Below are 9,429 nucleotides of genomic sequence, written 5' to 3'. Positions count from 1 at the left end.
CATTTTATTTTGTTTTCTTCTCTGATTGCTGTGGCTAAACCTTCCAACATTATGTTGTATAAGAGTGGTGAGACTCGTCAAACTTGTCTTGTTCCTGATCTTAGTGGAAATGCTTTCAGTTTTTCACCATTGAGCATGATGTTGGCTGTGGGTTTGTCATATATGGCCTTTATTATGTTGAGGAAAATTTGCTTTATGCCTACTTTCTGCAGGGTTTTTATCATAAATAGGTGTTGAATTTTGTCGAAAGTTTCTCTGCATCTCTTGAGATGATCATATGGTTTTTCTCCTTCAATTTGTTAATATGGTGTATCACGTTGATTGATTTATGTATATTGAAGAATCCTTGCATTCCTGGAATACACCCCACTTGATTGTGGTGTATGATCCTTTTAATGTGCTGTTGGATTCTGTTTACTAGTATTGTGTTGAGGATTTTTGCATCTATGTTCATCAGTGATATTGGCCTGTAGTTTCCTTTCTTTGTGAAATCTTTGTCTGGTTTTGGTATCAGGGTGATGGTGGCCTCATAGAATGAGTTTGGGAGTGTTCCTCCCTCTGCTCTATTTTGGAAGAGTTTGAGAAGGATAGGTGTTAGCTCTTCTCTAAATGTTTGATAGAATTCGCCTGTGAAGCCATCTGGTCCTGGGCTTTTGTTTGTTGGAAGACTTTTAATCACAGTTTCAATTTTAGTGCTTGTGATTGGTCTGTTCATATTTTCTATTTCTTCCTAATTCAGTCTCAGCACATTGTGCATTTCAAAGAATTTGTTCATTTCTTCCAGGTTGTCCATTTTATTGGCATAGAGTTGCTTGTATTAATCCCTCATGATCTTTTGTGTTTCTGCAGTGTCAGCTGTTACTTCTCCTTTTTCATTTCTAATTCTATTGATTTGAGTCTTCTCCCTTTTTTCTTGATGAGTGTGGCTAATGGTTTATCAATTTTGTTTATCTTTCAAAGAACCAGCTTTTGTTTTATTGATCTTTGCTATTGTTTTCTTTGTTTCTATTTCATTTATATCTGCTCTGATCTTTATGATTTCTTTCCTCCTGCTAGCGTTGGGGTTTTTTTTTCTTATTTCTCTTATTGCTTTAGGTGCAAGGTTCGGTAGTTTCTTCAAGATGTTTCCTGTTTCTTAAGGTAGTATTGTATTGCTATAAACTTCCCTCTTAGAACTGCTTCTGCTGCCTTCCATAAGTTTTGGGTCGTAGTGTCTCCATTGTCATTTGTTTCTAGGTATTTTCTGATTTCCTCTTTGATTTCTTCAGTGATCAATTCATTATTAAGTAGTGTATTGTTTCGCTTCCATGCGTTTGTATTTTTTACAGATCTTTTCCTTTAATTGATATCTAGTCTCATAGTGTTGTGGTTGGAAAAGATACTTGATACAATTTCAATTTTCTTAAATTTACCAAGGCTTGATTTGTGACTTAAGTTTGATCTATCCTGGAGAATATTCCATGAGCACTTGAGAAAAATGTGTAATCTGTTGTTTTTGGATGGAATGTCCTATAAATATCAATTAAGTCCATCTTGTTTAATGTATCATTTAAAGCTTGTGTTTCCTTATTTATTTTCATTTTGGATGATCTGTCCATTGGTGAAAGTGGGGTGTTAAGTCCCCTACTATGAATGTGTTACTGTCGATTTCCCCTTTTATGGCTGTTAGTATTTGCCTTATGTATTGAGGTGCTCCTATGTTGGGTGCATAAATATTTACAATTGATATATCTTCTTCTTGGATCGATCCCTTGATCATTATGTAGTGTTCTTCTTTGTCTCTTTTAGTAGTCTTTATTTTAAAGTCTATTTTGTCTGATATGAGAATTGCTACTCCATCTTTCTTCTGGTTTCCATTTTCATGGAATATATTTTTCCATCCCCTCACTTTCAGTCTGTATGTGTCCCTAGGCCTGAAGTGGGTCTCTTGTAGATGGCATATATATGGGTCTTGTTTTTGTATCCATTCAGCCAATCTGTGTCCTTTGGTGGGAGCATTTAATCCATTCACATTTAAGATAATTATCGATATGTATGTTCCTATTCCTATTTTCTTAATTGTTTTGGGCTTGTTATTGCAGGTGTTTTCCTTCTCTTGTGTTTCTTGCCTAGAGAAGTTCCTTTAGCGTTTGTTGTAAAGCTGGTTTGGTTGTGCTTAACTCTCTCAGCTTTTGCTTGTCTGTAAAGCTTTTAATTTCTCCATGAAATCTGAATGAGATCCTTGCTGGGTAGAGTAATCTTGGTTGTAGGTTTTTCTCCTTCATCACTTTAAATATGTCCTGCCTGTCCCTTCTGGCTTGCAGAGTTTCTGCTGAAAGATCAGCTGTTAACCTTATGGGGATTCCCTTGTGTGTTATTTGTTGTTTTTCCCTTGCTGCTTTTAATATGTTTTCTTTGTATTTAATTTTTGACAGTTTGATTAATATGTGTCTTGGCATGTTTCTCCTTGGATTTATCCTGTATGGGCTTCTCTGTGCTTCCTGGGCTTGGTTAACTATTTCCTTTCCCATATTAGGGAAGTTTTCTACTATAATCTCTTCAAATATTTTCTCAGTCCCTTTCTTTTTCTCTTCTTCCTCTGGGACCCCTATAATTCGAATGTTGGTGCATTTAATGTTGTCCCAGAGGTCTCTGAGACTGTCCTCAATTCTTTTCATTCTTTTTTCTTTATTCTGCTCTGCAGTAGTTATTTCCACTATTTTATCTTCCAGGTTACTTATCCGTTCTTCTGCCTCAGTTATTCTGCTATTGATCCTTTCTAGCGTATTTTTAATTTCATTTATTGTGTTGTTCATCGGTGCTTGTTTCCTCTATTTCTACTGGGTCCTTGGTAAATGTTTCTTGCATTTTGTCTATTCTATTTCCAATATTTTGGCTCATCTTTACTATCATTATTCCGAATTATTTTCCAGGTAGACTGCCTATTTCCTCTTCATTTGTTAGGTCTGGTGGGTTTTTATCTTGCTCCTTCATCTGCTGTGTGTTTTTCTGTCTTCTCATTTTGCTTATCTTACTGTGTTTGGGGTCTTCTTTTCACAGGCTGCAGGTTCATAGTTCCCATTGTTTTTGGTGTCTGTCCCCGGTGGCTAAAGTTGGTTCAGTGGGATGTGTAGGCTTCCTGGTGGAGGGGACTAGTGCCTTTGTTCTGGTGGCTGAGGCTGGATCTTGTCTCTCTGGTGGGCAGGGGCACGTCTGGTGGTGTGTTTTGGGGTGTCTGTGGATTTATTATGATTTTAGGAAGCCTGTCTGCTAATGGGTGGTGTTATGTTCCTATCTTGCTAGTTGTTTGGCATAGGGTGTCCAGCACTGTAGCTCACTGGTCGTTGAGTGAAGCTGGATGTTGGTGGTGAGATGGAGATCTCTGGGAGATTTTTGCCATTTGATATTACGTGGAGCTGTGAGGTCTCTTGTGGACCAGTGTCCTGAAGTTGGCTGTCCCATGTCAGAGGCACAGCACTCACTTCTGGCTGTAGCACCAAGAGCGTTTCATCCACATGGCTCAGAATAAAAGGGAGAAAAAGTAGAAAGAAAAAAGAAACAAAGAGCATAAAGTAAAATAACGTAAGATAAAATAAAATAAAGTTATTAAAATAAAAACTAATTATTAAGAAAAAAAATTTGTTTTAGTAAAACAAAAACAAACAAACAAAAATGGACGGCGGAACCCTAGGGCAAATGGTGAAAGCAAAGCTCTACAGACAAAATCTCACACAGAAGCATACACATACACACTCACAAAAAGAAGAAAAGGGGAAAAAATAATAAATCTTGCTCTCCAAGTCCACCTCCTCAATTTGGGATGATTCATAGTCAATTCAGTTATTCTACCAATGCAGGGTACATCAAGTTGACTGTGGAGATTTAATCCACTGCTTCTGAGGCTGCTGGGAGATATTTCCCTTTCTCTTCTTTGTTTGCACAGCTCCCAGGGCTCAGCTTTGGATTTGGGCCCGCCCCTGCCTGTAGGTTGGAGGAGGGCGTCTGTTCTTCGCTCAGACAGGACGGGGTTAAAGGAGCAGCTGATTCAGGGGCTCTGGCTCACTCAGGCCAGGGGGAGGGAGGGGCACAGAATGTGGGGCAAGACTGTGGTGGCAGAGGCCAGTGGGATGTTGCGCCAGCCTGAGGCGCGCCGTGACTTCTCCTGGGGAAATTGTCCTTGGATCCCAGGACACTGGCAGTGGCTTGCTGCACAGGCTCCCTGGAAGGGAGGTGTGGAGAGTGACCTGTGCTCGCACGCGGGCTTCTTGGTGGTGGCAGCAGCAGCCTTAGTGCCCCATGCCCCTCTCTTGGGTTCGCGCTGTTAGCCACGGTCCGTGCCCATCTCTGGAGCTCCTTTAAGCAGCACTCTTAATCCCCTCTCCTCGCCCACCAGGAAACAAAGAGGGAAGAAAAAGTCTCTTGCCTCTTCGACAAGTCCAGACTTTTCCCCAGACTCCCTCCCAGCTAGCCTTGGTGCACTAACCCCTTTAGGCTGTGTTCACGCCACCAGTCCTCTCCCTGCGATCCAACCGAGGCCTGAGCCCTTAAACATTTTTAAAACTAGAATATATCTAGGTTTTAATAACTTTTCACCAAATTCTTGTCTACAGCTAATCATGAGAGTTAATTTTTTTCTTTTATCATTGTTTTTGTCCTCTGTCAGCTCTGTTTATTCCAAGTGTAGTTCTGATTATATCTAAGTGGGATCTCATATATACTTCACCATATTCAAGTATCACAATTGTTGAACAGGCAATCCAACTTAAAAGAAGCAATAGGTTTTTAATATAATACTTTGTTTATGTGGCTTGTAAAAAGAAACTGAACGGAAAATACAGCATGCTCAGCATCTTCATGTCATCACTTGACCCTGGAGCTACCTGTGTGTATAGGTTTCTTCACTCTTCATTAAAATGGGGGCACATGCCTCTGCTGACATGAGAGTTAAGGTGTATGCAAATCACTTTGACACACAAAAACCGCAGTCTAAGTTTCCAACAGATTATTTTTTATGAGGTTCTAACATGCACACATTGTATGGCCTCATGCCCGCTCACAGTAACCCATGGCCAGATGCATTTCTATAGATCAGGGATTTTACAGCAAGCAAGGCAGTTTTGATATTTCATATTTATCTTAATTTTTAAATTTCCAAACAAACATTATTTTGAAAAGATTATTGTGAAAAACAGACCCAGATGTTATTGTCCCAGGTAGTTCTAGGTCAAGTCAAACCTGATTTCATTCCATTACTTTCAGATGTAATTTTCTCCCGCTTCATACTTCTCTTTTTACTGCTATGGTGAAATTTATTAATTTTGTATAATGTTACCATCTTCATAAACCCTTTGGATATATTCCATCTTTATGCTTCTTGCTCTAATTTCATGGCTGTAGTGTCTTAAATCATGTTGAGAACCCACATTTTTTTTTTCAATAATTGTCCCATCTCATTGTAAACTATCTTTAAGGACTTATTCTCATTCACCCTTTAATTGTAGTATTTTTTAATTATATGCTTATCCAGTTGTCTGCACTTTTACAGATCCAAGTTTATTTTTTCTTTGGTGGAAATTGATATAAAACATCCCTTGACTCTTTCAGATAATTAGAAAGGAAAAGAAGGATTTAAATTAACTATAGTTTTCTTTCATGGGTTTATAGATTTATATATCTGAGAGAAATATATGCAGAACCAAATCTTAAAGCAGGGCACATAAAGTCCTTTATAAAATTTATTGAACTCAAAAAAGTTATAACACATACCTGGAACTAACTGCTAAAAAATCTACTATATAACATAAACACACCTCCTTTTTTATTGAAATATAGTTGATATACTTTATTATATATAGCTTTAGATGTACAGCACAGTGATCCAATATTTTTATAGATTATACTCCTTTTAATGTTATCATAAAATATTGGCTATTTTCCCTGTGCTATACAATATATCCTTGTATCTTATTTATTTTATACTTAATAGTTTGTACCTCTTAATCTCCTACCCCTATCTTGTCCCCTCCAACCTTCCCTCTGCCCACTGGTAACCACTAATTTATTCTCTATACCTGTAAATTTATTTGTTTGTTTATACTCATTCATTGGTTTCGTTTTGTAGATTCTACATACAAGTGATAACAGTATTTGTCTTTCTCTGCTGTCTTAATTCACTAAGCATAACACCCTCCAAGTCCATGCATGTTGTTGCAAACAGCAAGTTTTATTTATGGTTATTATTCCATACTCTGTGTGTGTGTGTGTGTGTGTCTATCACTTCTTATTTATCCAATCATCTGTTAATGGACACTTAAGTTGCTTCCATATCTTGGCTATTGTAAATAATGCTGCTGTGAACATTAGGGTGAATGTAACTTTTCAAATTAGTGTTTTTGTTATCTTTGGATATATACCTAGGAGTGGAATTGCTGGTCACATGGTAGTTCTATTGTTAGTGTTTCGAGGAAACTCCAAACTGTTTTCATAGTGGCAGTACCAATTTACATGCCCACCAAAAGGGTACAAGGGTACCCTTTTCTCCACATCCTCACCAATATTTGCTATTTCTAGACTTTTTGATGATAGCCATTCTGACAGGTGTGAGGTGATATCTTATTGTGGTTTACAATTGCATTTCTCTGCTGATTAGCAATGTTGAGCATCTTTTCATGTACCTGCTGCCACCTGTATGTAGTCTTTGGAGAAATATCTATTCAGGTCTTCTGCCCATTTCTTAGTTGGCTTTTTTGTTGTTGTTGTTATTGACTTGTGTGTAGTATTTATATATTTTTGATATTAACTCGTTATCAGTCATATTATTTGCAAATACTTTCTCCTATTCAGTAGTTTGTCTTTTTGTTTTGTTGATGTTTTCCTATGCTTTTAAGTTTAATTAGTTCCCAATTGATTATTTTTACTTTAGTTTCCTTTGTTCCAGAAGACAGATTCAGAAACATATTGCTACAATTTATGTCAAAAATGTTCTGCCTACGTTTTCTTCTCGGAGTTTTATGGTGTCTGGTCTTAGATTTACGTTTTTAATCCATTTTGAGTTTATTTTTGTACATGATGTGAAAAAATATTCTAATTTCTTTCTTTTCCATGTAGCTGTCTGGTTTTCCCAGCACCACTTATTGAAGAGACTGTCTTTCCCCATTGTATGTTTTTGCCTCCTTTGTCATAAATTAACTGACCAGAAGTGCGTGGGTTTATTTCTTGGCTCTCTATTCTGTTCCCTTGATTTACTTGCCTATTTTTGTGCTAGTATCATGCTGCTTTGATTACTATAGCTTTGTAATATAGTCTGAAGTCAGGGAGCATGGCCACTTGAGCTTTGTACATTTTTCTCAAAATTCGTTTCGCGATTTGGGGTCTTTTGTGGTTCCATATAAGTTTTAGGATTATTTGGTCTAGTTTGGTGAAAAATGTCATGGGTATTTTGATAGGAATAGCATTAAATCTGTAGACTGTGTTGGGTAATATGGACATTTTAACAATATTAATTCATGCAGTCCATGAACAAGGTATCTCTTTCCATTTCTTTACATCATCTGTCATTTCCTTTATCAGTATTTATTAGTTTACAGAGTATAGGTCTTTTCTCTCCTTGGTTAAGTTTATTCCCATGTATTTTATTTTATTTTTTGATGTGATTTTAAATGAGATTGTTTTCTTGCTGTATCCTCCTGATTGTTCATTATTAATGTATGGAAAAGCAAAAGATTCTTATGTATTAATCTTATATTCTGTAACTTTACTGAATTCATTTATTACTTCTAATAATTTTTGAGTAGAGACTTTATGGTTTTCTATGTACAGTAGCATGTCATCTGCAATTAGTGAGTTTTACTTCTTTCCTTCTAATATCGATGCTTTTTATTTCTTTTTCTTTTTTGATTGCTGTGGCTAGGACTTCCAATACTGTATTAAATAGAAGTGTCAAGAGTGGGCATCCTTGTCTTACTCCTGATTTTAGAAAAACACTTTCAGCTTTTCCCCATTGAGTATGATATTAGCTGTTGGTTTGTCATAAATGGCCTTTATTCTGTTGAGATATGTTTCCTCTATAGCAACTTTGATGAGTGTTTTTATCATGGGTGGGTGGGAGGTAGAGCTGGAGATGAATGGTCTAGACCCAGAGCCAGATGTGAGCCTGGATTTCTCCTATACTTAGTGGCCATCAGTCACCTATCAGGGATGGGTGCAGGTCCCAAGTTGCTGGAGCAGAAGCCCTGAGGGTCAGGTCCAAGCTGGCTCCGTTCCCTCAAAGTGTGTACTCTCCCTGGCAACAGCACCTTTGCCCAGAAGCAGCACTGAAGCAAGAGGGGCTGGAGTGGGTGCCTGGTGCAAGCCCGGGCACATACTGGGCTAGTTCCAGCTCACCATTCAGAGCTCCAGATAGCTCCCAATCCACCATCTCTGTGAGTGTCACCAATGGCTGCCCTTGCCCTTTCAGATGCAGTGCCATGTCCAAGGAGGCTCTGTGCCCCCAAGTGGGCACTCCTCCATAATGGCAGCATTTGCCCTAGTGGGGAGCTGTGCTGGAGCTAAAGGGGGCAGAGCTGGCACTCAGCATGGATAGAGCACATGCTGGGATGATCCTGGCACATCAGTGAAACTTCCAGACAGTTTCAGTCTGTTTCATCTACCTTGTTGCTGGGAATAAGTAGTAAGTAAGCATTTGCATGTTCTTCACAAGTGAAGTCTTGGTTTCTTACAGCCTTCCTATAAGTCCCACTGGCTTTAAACCAGCTAAGGGGACTCATCTTTCTGGAGTCAGACCCTAGGGCTGGAGTACACATGTGGTTGGAATCCCTCACTCCTCAGAAAAGTTCTCCAAGCTTGTGATACACTGCACCCCTTCTGTGTCCTATCCTAGGGGCACAAGTCCTGACGTGATTGCTTCTCTTTTCCTACCTGACTCCATGTATATTTTTCTCTACAGCCTTGGCTGTAGAGAGTCTTTCTGCCATTCTCCAGTTTATTTTCAGTGAGAGTTGCCCTACATGTATTGTATTTTTGACGTGTTAATAGGGGGAGGTGAGCTCTACATCCTTCTACTCTGCCATCATGACCTGCTTTTTTTTTTTTTTTTTGGTATTAATAAGGGTTACTAGGGGATGGACAGATCTTCTGCTGTTTTCCTATTTTAGCAGTCCAACCAAGTGTAAGTGCTGAGAAGAAGGAAATATGATATTACATCCATCATCAGTCCTCACAGGGGTGCTAGTAAAATTCTGATGAGTCTACTCCATGGACTGATTATCTCCAAAATTTCCTACTTCAAATATTCATGTATTAATATTGCTGTCATTTGAATAATTCTAATTACTTTTCACTAGGCAACACTAATATCTCTATCATTATCAAAATTAACCATTGTTTTGGTATCTTTATTTGTATGATTAATCACTTAAGAGATTCAGACATTTAATAATCAAATAACTAATT

The sequence above is a fragment of the Monodon monoceros genome, unplaced genomic scaffold (assembly GCF_005190385.1).
Source record: "Monodon monoceros isolate NGI ecotype Baffin Bay Population unplaced genomic scaffold, NGI_Narwhal_1 Super_Scaffold_12, whole genome shotgun sequence".
NCBI lineage: Eukaryota > Metazoa > Chordata > Mammalia > Artiodactyla > Monodontidae > Monodon > Monodon monoceros.
Note: the sequence above shows the minus strand (reverse complement) of the source record.